The sequence below is a fragment of the Callorhinus ursinus genome, unplaced genomic scaffold, assembly GCF_003265705.2.
Source record: "Callorhinus ursinus isolate GAN/ISIS: 27379988/994484 unplaced genomic scaffold, GSC_fseal_2.0 scaffold1, whole genome shotgun sequence".
Taxonomy (NCBI): domain Eukaryota; kingdom Metazoa; phylum Chordata; class Mammalia; order Carnivora; family Otariidae; genus Callorhinus; species Callorhinus ursinus.
In genome coordinates this window covers 93,032,460-93,049,548 of record NW_027397063.1, presented here as the reverse complement: position 1 = coordinate 93,049,548, position 17,089 = coordinate 93,032,460, and the positions used below count along the sequence as shown (strand labels likewise).

General features: G+C 37.0%; 1 protein-coding gene across 1 annotated transcript in view; it reads left to right on the top strand.

Annotated features, from left to right (window-relative positions):
- OTOL1 (otolin 1) overlaps nt 1-17,089 on the top strand; it is a 78,150-nt gene that overhangs the window by 27,584 nt on the left and 33,477 nt on the right. Inside the window, exon 2 of the mRNA XM_025879478.2 lies at nt 4,202-4,252. The gene's annotated coding sequence lies outside the window, so the exon portion shown is untranslated. The remainder of the gene's footprint in view (nt 1-4,201; nt 4,253-17,089) is intronic.

Below are 17,089 nucleotides of genomic sequence, written 5' to 3'. Positions count from 1 at the left end.
CGCTTAAATCCTACTAGCTTTATACTGGAAAAGGAAAGAAGCCACACACATCCAGAGAGGTCTTGATGAAAGTTTATGCCCTGGGAACGGTCAAGTTGGGAATAGCTTGGAGCAGGGGAAGGTAATGGAAGCAGTGTCTCTCCTAAATTATGTGATTCACTATGTAGCTGCTGACATTTCTCCTGATATTTCACAGCTGATCATGGAGCTGACACACCAGTTTCTTCAATAAAACTAATGATGTTTTTCAGTGCGGCCAGCTCCTGTGTTTTGCCTGGTATGTGCATGCTGATGCCATCAAAGCAAAAGTCCCATTTCTTTCTTGGAAACTGGAAAGGTTGTCAGCAGCTTCAAAATGATGCCGTTCTTCTTAGCCAAGCAAAACTTGGCCTGCAAGAAAAATTGTGATACTCTGTGTACAGATGGGGTCTCTGGATGCTTGGCACCACACTTTATTGCCTGGTGACATGTCAGAGTGACTCACTGTTTTTGACATGGGCATGTGCTGGCATCAAGAATTCTGAAAGAAGTCGTGCTTACTGCTATGAAAAGTGTTAAATTCACAACTAGCATCTTTTCAAGAGGTTTTGTCAAGAAAATGGGAGCTAGATACAAAGTTCTTCTCTATTCCATGATTTACTGGTTTTCCGAAAGCAAATCTTGGAACAAGTGGTTGGATAGCTGTTGGAAGTTTCCCTTTGTTGAGAGAAAAAGAAAGAAAATCTATTTTTAGGATAGTTTTGACATGGGAATAGCTTGTTCATGGCCTGACTTACCTGGCAGATATTTTTAGTCACATACCTGAGTGAATCTTTTGATTCAAGGTTCTGCAATGACAATTGGGGGTGCTATTGGAAAATCACAAGCTCTTTGGCCAAACTGCTGCTGGAGTTGGCTAAGTACGTATGTGAATTTTCTGATGCTAGATAAAGATGTGTGGAAATGCAGATGCTGAAGAAGTAGCATTGTACAGATTCCTGGCAATATGGTAGAGTTTATTTGAAAGTTATTTTGCTTAGATAACCTTAAATAGGAATTTGTATTTGAAATGCCTTCCCTACTGACAAAGATAGCATCAATGATTCAGACTTTGCTAAAGATACTGTGATAGTTAATTTTATGTGTCAATTTGACTGGACCATGGTGTGCCCAGGTATTTAGCCAGATATCATTCTGGGTGCTTCTGTGAGGGTATTTCTGGATGAGTTTAACATTTAAGTTGGTAGATTAACTAAAACAGATTGCCCTCCCTAATGTAGGTGGACCTCATTCAATCGGTTTGAAGGCCTGAATGGAATAAAAAGGCTGACCCTCCCTTGAGTAAGACAGAATTTTTCCTGTCTACTGCCTTTGAACTGGGATATTGGCCTTTTCCTGCCTTTGAACTTGAATGGAAACATTGTTACTTCCTGGGTCTCAAACCTGCTAGCCTTTGAATTGGAACTATACCACTGGACCTCCTGGAACATGCCAGCCTTCACAATCATGTGAGCCAATTTCTTACTCTCTCTTTCTATCTCTTTGTCTATCTCTTATGACTATATCCTTTTGGTTTTGTTTCTCTGGAGAAACTTGACTAACATAGATACCTTTGCTGATGTGAGGATAAAAGATAATTTGACTTAGAGTCAGTTCAGAGTCCTAGAGAATCCTGGTGTTGCTTGACACAAGTTTAATTTGGCCAATCAAATGATGGTAGTTTTGATTCCATTTACTGCAGAGAAAATACTGTAACATTAAGGGCTGCCCCCAAAATCCTCTTAGAACTGTCTTTGTTGGGAATCATACTTTGATAAATGTGTTATGGGGTGGATTTTGTCAGGACTAAATTTTGCCTAGGTGCTGGAACCGGTGACTTGCACCTCCAGACTTTGGCAAATCCTGGGCTTTTGTAAAATGAAGAATCTATATGACACATTCTGGATGTGGGGGGAATCTAGATAGAAGTCTTGCTGGTGGATGATCCATGGGTAACAAGTCTTATCCCATCAGCAATGGGAGGATTGCTAACATACCCCTGTGGGGTAGTTACTGAGCTGGCTGTGATTGTCACTGGAATGGCTGGGGATGGTGGGTGAGCTTCACCAAAGCTTCCATCAGCCTCCCTGCAGAGGGTGCTTTAGAGATCTAGCTGCCCTTGATGGTGACTTTGCTCTTTCACTTGCTGTTCCCCCACCCCCTTTTGTGATTCAGCCCTTCCTCCCACCTCCTTTCAGGTGATGCTCCAATATACACTCTTGTCCCTGTCACATCCTTACCCAAGGAACCCTCATTTAATTCCCATGGAGCTTTGAGGGTGGAATTGTCTCCGTCAGTTTTCTTTTTAATAAATTATTATAAATAAATTCCATGCTCTGTTTCCCTCAAGGCTTCCCTGTTCCCCACTTAACAGCCCATTGCAGATATAAACCAGAAATCCAAAGGTGAACAAAGAGCAGAAATCCAGAGAAAAGTGAAACCCTACATTAGGTTTTTTGCTTTTTGTGTGCCTGCTTTTATGATTCTAATTCTTTTCAAGGCAACACGGCTGCCTCTTACTGACTGGGTCAGGACAAAGAAGTGGTATAAGAACAACAAAAACAAGGTACAGAGATTATCACTGGGTCAAAGGGGAGCCCCCTTGAGGCCTGGACATCAACGAATCTCAAAGCTTCAGAGAATGGCCATAACTGCTTTGTCTAATAGAAAGATAAACATTTAGAGTCAGTAAAATAGTACAACATTGTTTGATGTGACCTTTCTGCACGCCCCCCTGCCCCGAAAAAAGATGCAGTCGAATCTATTAATGTCACAAAAGCTTGTGTGTGAGAAGGGCCTATGATGGAATCAGTGTTGGGTGAGATAAGGCAGAATGCAAGGACTTCAGGGCTTAGAAGTGAGGCTGGGCAGATGCCAGTTGGTGCAGGATTAGCAGAAATCTCGAGATAGAGCTTTGGATTTCATAAGTCAAAAATGAATTATTGACTACAAGGAAATTTTACCTCAAGATCAAGGGGGCAGCGAGGCCTCCAGCTGCCTTGAGGGGTTATAATAATTTACATCTTTGTGATTAAGCACTTATTAGGAACCAGCAATGGAAATAAAGTGGATATTAAAGCTGACAAGTGTGTTAGGTCAAAGAGCACTGTCATATGAACTTCTTATTCTTGCCAGATAACTTCAGAATTCTCATTTCTGAGCAGTCATCAAGCTCATTTTCATTTCATCTGAACAATTTTAATTTATTTCACATTTTCAGGAAGTTGCCATGAATTTCTGTAAGAAAAAAAAAAGAAAGTGCACCATCCAGGGCTGATAAGACAGAAAAGGATTTTTCAGAAAGGCTATGGGATCGTTCCCAGAGTTTCCAGGAGGGCTGGCGAGGGAACCTGGTGACGCCGGCAGGAACAGTGGTAGACTAGGAGTCAGAGCCATGGCTGGGAGACCACAGAACCAAACTCAGGGAGGACCACTGCCATTAGGGGCCCCGTATGTCTCAGTTTTTATCACTGTCACAGAAGGCACTGAACGGTACACCTAGCTGCTATTTCCCTCAACACCATAACGGATTCGCTACTGTTACCCTCTTCTTTGTCCAAATTGAGAATGCCGGGCTGCTGCATTTAATGAACCAAATATGTGCCAGGAGTCTGTGCCCCAACTGTCAGAGGAGATGGGGAACCAGCTTCTGGGTTTTGTGGTTCCCGTGGTGGGAAGTAAGTTTGAGCAGTGAACGGGGTTAATATGCCAGGAAGTCAAAAGAGAAATAGAAATTACAATCCTATGCAATATTGAGAGAAATGATTTTTTTTTTAAGATTTTATTTTTAGGGGGGCTCCTGGCTGGCTCCGTTGGTAGAGCATGTCACTCTTGATCTTAGGGTCATCCGTTCGTTCCCCATGTTGGGTGTGGAGCCTACTCAAAAAAAAAAAAAATAAAATCCTTAAAAATTTTTTTTATTTTTCAGGAATCTTTACACCCGATGTGGGGCTTGAACTTATAACCCTGAAAGCAAGAGCCACAAGCTCCACCGACTGAGCTAGCTGGGTGCCCTGAGAGAAATGATTTTTTTTTAATAAAAGTGGTTTCTTTTTCTATGTTGCCTGGGTGAAAGCAGGAAACATTCAAAACAATAATATAAATTGCATATAAAAATGAACTCGGTGTTTTTTTTTTTTTTTAATTGAAGTAGAGTTGACATACGATGTTGTATCTGTTTCAGGTTTACAACATAGTGATTTGACAACTCAGTATATTACCCAATGCTCACCAGGTAAGTGTAGTTACCATCTGTCACCATACAAATTTATTATGATATTATTGACTATATTCCCTATGCTGTACTTTTCATCCCTGCGACTTACTTATTTTCTGACCGAAGGTTTGTACCTCTTAACCCGCTTCACTTATTTTGCCCATCCTTCCACCCTCTTTCCTCTGGCAACCATTGTTTTTTTTCTCTGTATTAATGGGTTTGTTTCTATTTTATTAGTTTCTTTTGCTTCTTAGATTCCACATATAAGTGAAGTTGTATGGTATTTGTCTTTCTCTGTCTAACTTATTTCAATTGGCATCATACCCTCTAGGTCCGTTCATGTTGTCTCACATGGCAAGATTTCAGTCTTTTTTATAGCTGGGAAATACTCCATTGTATATAGAGTTGATCCTTGAGTAACATGGGTTTGAACTGCATGTGTTCACTTGTAAGTTAATTTTTTTCAATGAATACAGTACTGTAAGTATATTTTCTCTTTTTCATGACTTTCTTAGTACCGTTTTCTTTTCTCTGGCTTACTTTATTGTAAGAATACACTATGTAAGACATATAACATACTAAATATGTTTTCGTTGACTATGTCATCACTAAGTTTTCTGGTGAAGAGTAGGCTATTAGTAGTTAAGTTTTTTGGAAGTCAAAAGTTCTATGTGGATTTTAGACTGGACAAATGTCGGTCTCCCAGCCCCCTTCTGTTGTTTAAGGGTCTACTGTATATACCACTTCTTCTTTGTCCATTCATCTACGATGGACACAGGTTGCTTCCGTATCTCGGCTATTGTAAATAATGCTGCAGTAAACATAGGGAAACACATATTTTTTTGAATTAGTGTTCTCGTTCTCTTTGGGTAAATACCCAGAAGTGGAATTACTGGGTTGTGTGGTATTTCTATTTTTAATTTTTTTGAGAAAACTCCACACTATTTTTCATGGTGGCTGCACCAATTTACACCCTCACAAACAATGCACATGGGTCCCCTTTCTCCACATCCTCACCAGCACTTGTTATTTCTTGTCTTTTTGCTATTAGCCATTCTGACTGGTGTGAGGGGATACCTCATTGTGGTTTTAATTTTCGTTTCCCTGATGATGAGTGATGTTGAACATCTTTTCATGTGTCTTTTGGTCATCTGTGTGTCTTCTATGGAAAAATGTCTATTCAGGTCTTCTGCTCATTTTTTAATTGGATTATTATTTGGTGTTACATTGTATGAGTTCTTTATAGATTTTGGATTTATATTGGATAATTTATTTGCAAATATCTTCTCCTATTCAGTAGGTTGCCTTTTCATTTTGTTGATGGTTTCCTTTGCTATGCAAAAGACTCAGGTATTTTTAGATAAAATTTTTTTTGGAGCAGATCCATAGGTTTTATGAACTTTTCAAAAAGTCAATGTCTTCTCATACTTTTCCCCAGTGCCAAATTTTCTTTTTCAGGTTGAAAAGCTTGAATACATCATGCTCAAATCTCAAAATGTCCCTTAAGTATATGAGAAATATGCTTAAATTATCTCATAATAAAAAAAATACAAATTTAAATTACAGTAAAATACCATTTGTTGCCAATCAGATTGGCAAAACCTAGAAGTTTGATATATAGTCTGTTAGTGAAGCTGTTTGGAAACTGTCTCTTTCTTACATTGCTAATGGGAATATAAAATGGTCTGACGTCTGTGGAGGAAGCTTTGTGGCAATACATAGCAAAATTACACTGTATAATTCTTATAGGAATTTGTCTCAAAGATAACCAGCAAAAATATAAAATAAAATAACATATACACAGAGCTTTCATTGTAGCATTGTTTTTTGTTTTGTTTTTAAAGTTTCATTAATTTATTTGAGTAATCTCTACACCCAACATGGGGTTCGAACTTACCACCCCAAGATCAAGTCACACGCTCTCCCCCGACTGAGCCAGCCAGGCATAATTTGTAATGCTAAATGTGGTAGACAGAATTCTAAGATTCTCACCCCCACTCCATATATACCTTGTATAATCCCCTCCTCTTGAGTGCAAGCAGAATTTGTGAATATGATAGGATAGCAATCTCAGGATTAGGCTACATTATATGGCAAAGGTAAAGGAATCTTTCAGTCATAATTAAGGTCCCTAATCAGCTGACTTAGAGCTAGTCTAAAGGAGGATCATCCTGAGTAGGTCTGACCTAATCAGGTGAATCCTTAAAAAAGATTGTCTTGATGGCTTTGGAGAAGTAAACTCCCATATGTGAGAGGACTTCTGGAAAGGGTCTTGAGTAATATCATCCCAGCTGACAGCTAGCAAAAAAATGGGAACTTCACTTTAAAACCACAAATAACTGAATTCTGCTAACAACCAGTAAACTTTGAAGAGGACTCCAAGCTTCACGTGAGATCACAGACTTGGCTAATACTTTGATTTCAGCCTGGTGTGATGCAGAGCAGTAGACCCAGATAACCTGTGTTCAGACTCTTGACCCACAGAAACTGTGAGATAATAATTTTCTTTTTGTATTAGGTTACTGAATTTGTGATAATTTGTTATACAGCAATAGAAAACTAATACACTGAAAAAAATACTACCAAAATGTCCACCAATAGGGGACAGATTGAATAGACTATGGTACATCCACATGTAGTTTAAAAAGGAATAAAGAAGATATAGGTGAGGAATGTTTTGTCCAAGTGCTATCTTTTGTATAAGAAAAGGGGAATATGAGTACTTATATGCCTACTCTTATATTTAAAAAAATGGCAGGATGATTAACCACAATAAGCAAAAATGGTTACTTAGAAGGAACTTTGGGGGGCAAGGAGGAGGAGACAGGACTGATGATAGTCTTTTGTGAATACACCTTCTTATATTTTTTGACTTTGCTATGTTGGTTTACATAATTAAAAACAAAAATAATAAAAAAAGAACCCTTAAACATTAAAAACTAATAGAAATAAATAAATCGATCTGCATGCATATTAATTTGATAGCATAATCACATGAATGAATGAATGAGTGAATGAATGAATGAATGAATGGATTTTTTTAGGGGGAGGAGGGGCAGTGAGAGAGGGAGAGAGAGAAGCCCAGCAGACTCCATGTGCAGCACAGAGTCTGACCCAGGCCGGATCCCACAACCTTGAGATCATGACTGGAGCAGAAATCAAGAGTTAGATACTTAACCAGCTGAGCTACACAGGCACCCCAGAAATGAATTATTTAAAGATACTTTAGAGCACAGTATTTTGACTGTTCCTTTCTAGTGAGATGGATTTTATGGTAGGATAAACACAAAGAGGTCCACACCCAGACATATCTTAGTAAAAATGGTGAAAGCCAAAACAGAGAAAAATCTTGAAACAAGTGAGAGAAAAATGACTTTTCTCATACAAGGAAACTCCAGTAGGATTAATGAATGACTTCTAATCAGAGACAATGTAGGCTGGAACATAATGGGATGACATATTCAAAGCTGAAAGAAAAAAATTGCCAACTAAGAATCTTACATTCTGCAAAAAAGGTGAAGTAAAGACATTCTCAGATAAACAAAAACTGAGACAATTCATTGCTAGGAGATCCACCTTATCTGAAATACTAAAGGAAGTGCTTCAGGCTGAAAGCAAATGATCCCAGACCTTAATTCCGTTGTACACTAGAAAACACAGAGCAGTGGTAAAGGTAAATACATAATTATAAGAGATAATATAAATGCACATTTCTTTAAAAAAATTTTTTTTTTAAAGATTTTATTTATTTATTTGAGAGAGTGAGCAAGAGACAGAGAGAGAGGGCAAAGGAGCAGGGGGAGGGGCAGAGGGAGAGGGAGAAGTGGACTCCTCACTGAGTGGGGAGCCTGACGTGGGGAATGAAAATGTTCTAAGAGTCATTGTGGTGATGGTTGCACAATTCTGGTGAATATAATAAAAATTGAATGGTATACCTTAAAAGGGTGAATTGCATAATATGTGTTATATCTTTAAAAAAAAATTTTTTTTTTTTTAAGATTTTATTTATTTGACAGAGAGAGACACAGAAAGAGAGGGAACACAAGCAGGGGGAGTGGGAGAGGGAGAAGCAGGCTTCCCGCTGAGTGGGGAGCCTGATGCAGGGCTTGATCCCAGGACCCTGAGATCATGACCTGAGCCAAAGGCAGACGCTTAACCCGCTGAGCCACCCAGGTGCCCCTTCTAAGGACTTTATTGTGTTTCTCCTCCTCCTTGTGGTAATGGAAACTTCTGTTTGGACCCATTATTTTTTTTCATCCCTATGGCAACTATCATCACTCCAAGATGTGAACATTTGATCTAAGGCAGACCACTTAGAATTTTTCCCCTTAGATTTTTTTTTTTTCCCCAAAATAAAGCTGGGAGAGAAAAGCTCTCTTTTCTCTCTGGTGTGGGAGTATAAGAATGCAAGCCCCAGATGATTCTGCTCAGAGTTTCAGGTTTGGGTAGCCATTGATCTTTAGAGAATGAAGCCGATGTGAAAGGAGAAGGAAAAATGTGAGTGAGTGAGTGAGTGAGAGAGAGAGAGACAGAGAATGGGAAAGGTGGAGAAGGAAGAGATGTTACTTGAGTTCTGTTTAATATGCTCATCTTAAATAATTTTTTTAGAGAATTTATTTATTTATTTGTTTGTTTATTTATTTAGAGAATGAGCTGGGGGAGGGGCAGAGAGAGCGATTCCAAGCAGATTCTATACTGAGCATTGAGCCTGAAGCAGGGCTCAATTCCATGACCTTGTGTCCATGACCTGAGCGGAAATCAAGAGTCAGACACTTAACAAACTGAGCCACCCAGGTCCTCCTCATCTTAAATAGTTTTTGAGAGGATTAGACATAATATGTGTAAAACAGCTGACTTTTTAGAATTTTAATAAATGGCATTGTTTTTACTAAATAACAAATTACTTATTAAATCTCCTGCATTATTTAATTTCCTATATTTATGTGCCTTCTCTTACAACCAGATTGTCAGTTACCTGAAGGCAGGAAACATGCATATTATACTTCCTTGTGTTCCAGAAAGCCTAGCATGAGCTAAGGTAATTTCTGTAAAAATGATATAGTTCATTGATAAGAACATGAAATTGATTTAAGTATAGTACTAGAATGACCTTAGTACCTTCTAATGAAGGTAGACTTGTTCTCTGTCAATTTATCCCATGTTAGAAGTGGCATTTTAACGTAAGCTCTTCTGAGGAGTATTATTTTTTCAGTTAGTGGAAGAAGTATGGTTAGTCAGTTAAATTCTAAAAAAAGTTTTTCTTGGAAATTCATGGATGAGATGTTTTTGCCCATGTAATTTAGGTTCTAATGTTGAATATTTAAGGCACATTTTTAGCTTAATTGCTGGAAAGCAATATTACCACAAATTGAAATAGTTTTAAAATAGGGACGACTTAAAATTATAGTGAACATGTCATTTAGAATAATTGGCATTCTAAAAATCTGAAAGAAGTCATTAGAGGTATTCAGAGCAATTAGCTGATGATTCTTAAAAGGCCCATGTAAGTTGAATTTATTTATTCTATACATTTAAAGGCTTTAAATATAAATTGTCCTAGTTTTTAATAAGTAAGTGAAACTATTTTATTTTTTTTCCAAAACCAAATTGTTTAGAACCCTAAAAATATCTATTGTTATTTTGAATATAAAGTTTACTTACTTATCAAATATGATGTCTGGTCCATATTCCAAAATTTTAAAAATAAGAGTATGTCTTATTACAACATCTAGGTGACACATATTCTATAGCTTCCTCTTTTTAGCTAATGATAATTTTTAACAACTACTTCATTCTCAGGAAATGGTACAATTAAATAAAAAATTTGTCAGGGCACCTGGGTGGTTTAGTCGGTTAAGCGTCTTGGTTTTGGCTCAGGTCATGATCTCAGGGTTGTAAGACTGAGCCCCATGTTGGGCTCTGGGAGTCTGCTTCCTCTCTCCCTCTCCTTCTGTCTCTCTCTCCTGCCCCTGCTTGTGTGCACTCTCTCCAAAACTTATGAATGAATAAATAAATCTTTAGAAAAAAATTGAAAATTTTTCATCTTAATATTTCCTTAGTTTTACTTACATTTAAATTAACATATAGTGTATTATTAGTTTCAGAGATAGAGTTCAGTGATTCATCAGTTGTATATAATACCCAGTGCTCATTACATCACATGTCCTCCTTAATGCCCATCACCTAGTTACCCCACCCCCCACTCACCTCTCCTCTAGCAACCCTCAGTTTGTTTCCTAGAGTTAAGAATCTCTTATGGTTTATCTCCCTCTCTGATTTCATCTTATTTTATTTTTCCCTCCTCTCCCTAATTATCCTCTGTTTTGTTTCTTAAATTCCAAATATGAGTGAAATCATGTGATAATTGTCTTTCTCTGATTGACTTATTTTGCTTAGCGTAATAACATCTAGTTCCATCTACATCATTGCAAATGGTAAGATATATTTTTTTTGATGGCTGAATAATATTCCATTGTGTGTGCGTGTGTGTGTGTGTGTGTGTGTGTACATGCCACATATTCTTTATCCATTCATCTGTCAGTGGACATCTGGGCTCTTTCCATAGTTTGGCTATTGTGGACATTGCTGCCATAAACTTTGAGGTGTAGGTGCCCCTTTGCATCACTATATTTGTTTTCTTTGGGTGAATACCTAGTAGTGCAATTGCTGGGTCATAGGGGAAAATATTTTCTTCTTGTGGTTTATGTAATATATGAGCATAATTTTAATTATATAAGTTATAGAAAAAAACTGTGATGCTTTTGCTTGAGCTTAATATTTAATTTTATGTAAATATTTTAAAATTATATTCTTGACTGCCATTTTTGTTCATGATGAATTAACCACGGATGAGATTTATCTTAACCAACTAAAAAACCAGACAAAAGATATGAAACAATGGTTTTCAGATATTGGACAACAGGCAGTATAGAAAAGTGATCGTTGAAAGAAGGACACAAGCCAGGTGAGCTCAGTGATTATCTAAGCTACAGGCTAATGGAGTTTCTAGGCTTCAGTGCAGGGAGGAGAGCCCAACCAGAAACTGGCACTCTCTCCTGGTTGAGGAGATAGAGTGCAGAATTCATGGAGGCCAAGGCACTTATAATGGAAAAGGCAGAGTACTGGAGAGAAGACAGTGCCCAGTGAGAGAGTTCTGGAGACATGGCTGTCAGATATTTTTTCAGAAACGATCAGGCAGAATAGCCTATGGAGCTCACATGGTGCCAGAAATGGCTTTTGTTTCTACCAGTAAGAGTGGAAAGGCCTTTTTATTCCCAAGGAATTTAGTAAAGAGTCAAATTAGCCCTGGATGAAGGGTAGAAAACTATGGCATGCAGGTCAAATCTGGCCTTTTTTGTGCAACTAGGGACGGTTTTGCTTTTTTATTTTTATTTTTAACAATTTTTATTTAAATCCCAGTTAGTTAACATACAGTGTAATATTAGTTTCAGGTATACAATTTAGTGGTTCAACACTTACATATAACACCTGGTGCTCATCACAAGTGCAATCCTTAATCCCCATCACCTATTTAAATTGTCCCCCCACCACCCAGCTCCCTGGTTTTACTTTTTAAAAGGGTTGTTGAAGGCAAGTAAAGAAGACTATGCAACAGGTTATACGTGGCCCACAAAGCCTGGCTATTAACTATGTGGTCTTTACAAAAAGTTTGCTGAGCCCTGCCCTAGACTAATGGCTGTTTAAACCTGCCTAATAAAGCTTAGAAGCAAATCTCAAAATATCTGTTTTCAAGTAAATTAACCACATCTTAGAACAGAGCCTAAAAATATGTAAAGAGAAAAAACTAGTATTCATTTCCAAAAAACTTTCTGCATCCCTGAAAAATGTCCAAAAATATTTAAAGGAATACAAAGTGCCCAGTACCCAACAATGTAAAAACCACAATGTCTGGCATCTGATAAAAAATTACTAGGCATTCAAAGAGATAGTAAAATATCCATAATGAAGACAAAAGTCAATTAATAGAAACATAAATGGTGGAATTAGATAGATGATAGAATTAGTAGAAAAGGACAATAAATCAGCTATTATACTCCATATTTTGAAAAAGGCAGAGAAAGGCATGAGCATGATGAAGAGAGAAATGAAAGATATAAATAAGACCTAAACTGAATTTCTAGAGATGAAACATATGTTTGAGATAAAAATACACTGAATGGAATTAAACAGGTGATTATACACTATAGAAGGAAAAATTAGAGAACTTGAAGACACAGTAATGGAAACTATCCTAAATGAAACACTGAGAGAAAAAAAAAGAACAGTGAACAGAACCCTAGTAAAGTGTGGGAGACTGTCAGTATCTTTACACGCATGCCGCTGGAGTCTCAGAAGGAAAAAAGAGATGGGAGGAAGGCGGAAAAAAATGTCTGAAGAAATAATGACTGAAATATTACCCAACTTGAGAAAACAGTAAACCCCATCGATATAAAAAGCTTAACAAACCCCAGTCAGAGGACACATGGAGAAAACCATACAAAGGAGATAATTAAATTGCTTAAAAGCAGGAATAAAGAGAACATAATTAAATCAAAGGAAAACGACACATACAGAAAAACAAAAATACATATGACAGAGTGTAAACCAGAATGTAGTAGAGCATCAAGTTTAAAGTACCAAATGATAGAATCCCTATTATTTAGAAATCTACACCCAGCTGAAATATATTTTAAAAATGGAGGTAAAATCAAAGTATTTTCCAGACATACAAAAGTTGCTAGAATTTATTACCGGCAGAGCAGTACCACACGAAATGTCATAGGGGCACCTGAGTGACTCAGTTAAGCGTCTAACTCTTGATTTTGGCTCAGGCCATGCTTTCAGGGTTGTAAGATCGAGTCATGTGTTGGGCTCTGTGCTGGGCATGGAGCCTGCTTAAGATTCTCTCTCTCTCTCTCTCCCTCTGCCCCCCCAGCCCTGCTCTCTCTCTCTAAAAAAAATAATAATGATAAGAAAATAAAAAGAAAAATTTTGCTGACAAAATTCAGCATAGCTTCCTGATAAAACTCTCAGAAAACTAAGAACACAAGGGATTTTCCTACCTGATAAAGAATAGCTATTAAAAACTTACAGCCAACATTGTATCTAATGATTAAAGAGTGATGATGTCCTTTTAACATTGGAATCAAGGCAAAATGTTTACTCTCACTACTTCTATTTAGCCTTAGAATAAATGCCCTAGCCTGCAAAATAAGGTAAAAAAATAAAAGTCATACAGATTGGAAAAAAATGTAAAACTGTCTTTATTCACAGAAAACATAATAGTCTATGTAGAAAATCCCAGTGAATCTATAAAAAGCAACTAGAAGTGATAAATGAGCTTAGCAAGTTGTAGGATACTAAATCAATATACAAAATACAAGAATTTAAATTAAATAAACAATACTCTTCACATTTGCACCAGCATATGAGATATTTAGGGATATATTTGACAAAAGACGTTCAAGACCTGTATACTAAATACAACAAAACATTGTTGAGACATTATAAAGAAGACATAAATAAGTGGAGGGATATATACCAGGCTCATAGATTGGAAGAGTCAATATTGTTAAAATGTCAATTCTACACAAATAAATTGACATTTAACTCAATCCTAATCCAAATCCTTGAAGAAATTTTTTAGTAGAAATTGATAAGCTGATTCTAAAATTTATGTGAAAATACAGTGATCCCAGATAGCCAAAACAATTTTGAAAAAGAATAAAGCTTTTTTGTGCTACTGGATTTCAAGAGTTTTTATATGGCTTCAATAATAGTGTCTAAAACTGTCTTGTTAAATAAAGGCTCTATGCTGTCCAGTAAATCTCTAGGATTTATTCATCTTGAATAACTGAAATTTTGTATTCTTTGACTAATCCTCTCATTTCCCCCTCTTCCCAGGCCCTGGCAACCATTCATCTATTCTCTGCTTTATTAGTATGACTATGTTAGATTCCTCATTAATAATATTGTATTATATACTTAAAATTTTGCTGAGAGGATAGATCTTATATTAAATGTTTTAATCACACACACAATAAATAAAGACAACAGGAGGAAACTTCTGTAGGTGATGGATTAAAAAAACAATTTATAGACGGATCTGTGTAATGCATAGATTGTGGTTATGGTATTATGGATATATACTTATCTCTAAATTCTTCAAGTTGTATACATTAAATATGCACAGATTTTTTTTCCCCAAACACCAGCCTTTTAAAAAAATTTTCACAGAATTCTCCAATTATAGTTTTACTCCCAGGTTTATTGAGGTATAATTGGCAAATGAAACTATAAGATATTTAAAGTAAAATATGTACAGAGTTTTGTATGCCAATCATATCTTCCTTGATAAAATACTTAAAAAGGACAGTGTCATTTGGCATAATGATAGACACACTTATGGATCAATGGGATACACTGGAGAGTCCAGAAATAGATCTACCCATACATACAATTGGATTTTTTTCTCTTTATCTTTTACCCTGGTTTTTATTTTTCTTCATAGCATTCATCCTTGCCTAACATTTCAGATATTTATTTGATAATTGTCCCTCCCAGCTAAATATTTTTTATTGTGGTAAAAAAATCACATGAAATCTCTCTTTTTCAAAATTTTTAAGTGTACAGCACAGTATTGTTAACTAGAAGCACACTGTTCTACAGCAGATCTCTAGAACTTTTTCATCCTTCATGAATGTGGCTTGTGAGATCGAGTCATGTGTTGGGCTCTGTGCTGGGGCGAATGTTAACTTGAGCGTGGTGATGATTTTATGGATGTATCCATATGGTAAAACTCCTCAAGTTGTACACTTTAAATATGTGCAGTTTGCTGCATGCTGATTATATTTCACTGAATTGTAAAAAGAAAAAAAAAAGAAAATATAAATAAAAATAAAAACAAAACCAAACCCCCAGAAATTAATTTACATTCTCTTACCTAAGGTTTTTTTTTTTTTTTGGTATTATACAAACTATATACTATATACTAATTTGCAAAACAGTTGATTTCTTCCTCTTGAAAATTTTGTTTCATGAATAGATCTTAAAAATATTCAGAGTTACCAGTACTTTTTTATTCATTACATCACACACCATAATTAAAGATTTTTGTATCTATTTGACAGAGAGAGGGAGACGGCAAGAGAGGGAACACAAGTAGGGAGAGTGGGAGAGGGAGAAGCAGGCCCCCCACTGAGCAGAGAGCCCTATGCAGGGCTCGATCCCAGGACCCTGGGATCATGACCTGAGCTGAAGGCAGCCACTTAACCGACTGAGCCACCCAGATGCCCCCATCACACACTATAATTAAATATACACCATGCTAAATTCTGAATAAGCAAAATGGATTAACTTAAATTAGAAAGCACTCCAATGGAACAATCTTTGACTTAACATTTTTAAATGTGCTTAAGTATTGTGTGATTTCACAACTGAGAAGTTTTACGTTTTTGAGTTCTAGGCTAATCAGTTTCTCTCTTCATCCCTTTATGAAAGGAGGGAACTGAAAGCCCCAGGAAAACTGGGTATGAGCAGAGAAAAGCCTGTTCTGTGCAGATGAAACCAGGGCTCTGGCGTTTTAGGACTCTATCTCTTCAACTAAACCCGTGCTGTGGAGTTAAAGACCCACATATCTGTTGGAAGATAACCTGCAAAAGAAATGGACATATATGTCATCTCTACTTCTGGCAAATACTAAAAAGAGAGATCAACTATGGTAATAGGAAAAATAGCTAACACTGGTCTCTCCACAGTTTTAAAAAAATCCTCCACCTACATTATTTCCTTCAATGGACACTGGTCATAGCCCCTGGAAGAAAGTAGGTGCTCAATAAAAGCTTACAGAATGAATGAAATTCCGACTGGTGTCTAGGAGATTGGAGGCACTGCCTTTTTGGAGGTAATTCTCCCTAATTGCTCACATCTGCATGTCTTGGGAGCAGTGGCACTCATTATGTTTATTGTGCACTGTCTTTTCAAGGATGTTTGTGTAGTAAACAGACTTGAAAGATAGAGATAGTGTCTCCCCTCAGAGCAAGGGAGGGAGTATCATAAATGGACCATAAATGGACTAATAAAGATGTCTCTTTTTGGGGCAAAAGTCTGACAACTTTACTTTCCATTGTAAATGATTTGGGATCCTTATGCTGTTTCCTTTCCTGTAAAGCACTGTACTTCAGAGGCAGGCATGTTTTCATCTTCCTGATGCCACACTGTGGGAACTAAGGTTTGAGGAACTGGCACAAATGATGGTACTCTGGCTATTGCTGTGCGTAATAAACCATCTGTTGTCTCTGACCCAGGAGTCTCATCTCTTCTGCCAGCATCCCTCAGACTGTGGGAAGCTAAGTGTTATTTGCAAGTTGGTTAAAATCTCAGACCCTTCACAGTTTTTGACATGCTGTGCATGTTTTTTTGCACTAAGGTGCATAATCTCAGGAAAACTTAAAAAATCAGAATAAGCAGCCAACTGTATTGGGTAAAGAAAACAATAGGCAAAATCTCACCAAAAACACAACCTCTTCACTTTGCAGAACAAAGCTACTCGTAAGGGCTAAAATAGCCACTATCTTGCATTGGGGAAGAGGAAGAAAAATGAAAGAGCCTACTTGATGGTAAGGTAGCAGATCAAAATAACTATAAGGATCAGACAAAAATACAGAAACTGCCACACCATAGAATCTCAACGTGTGGAAAGTTGTAAATGAAGGAGAAGAAGTTGACTCAAGAGACTTCCAAAGAAGTATGCTGGCGCTGATTCTTCTACAACCTCTAGAAGGAATTATAAAATATTGCAAAGAGTGATTGTTTTTGAGAAGGCAAATGGGGTGGGAGAGAAATCTACTTTGGATA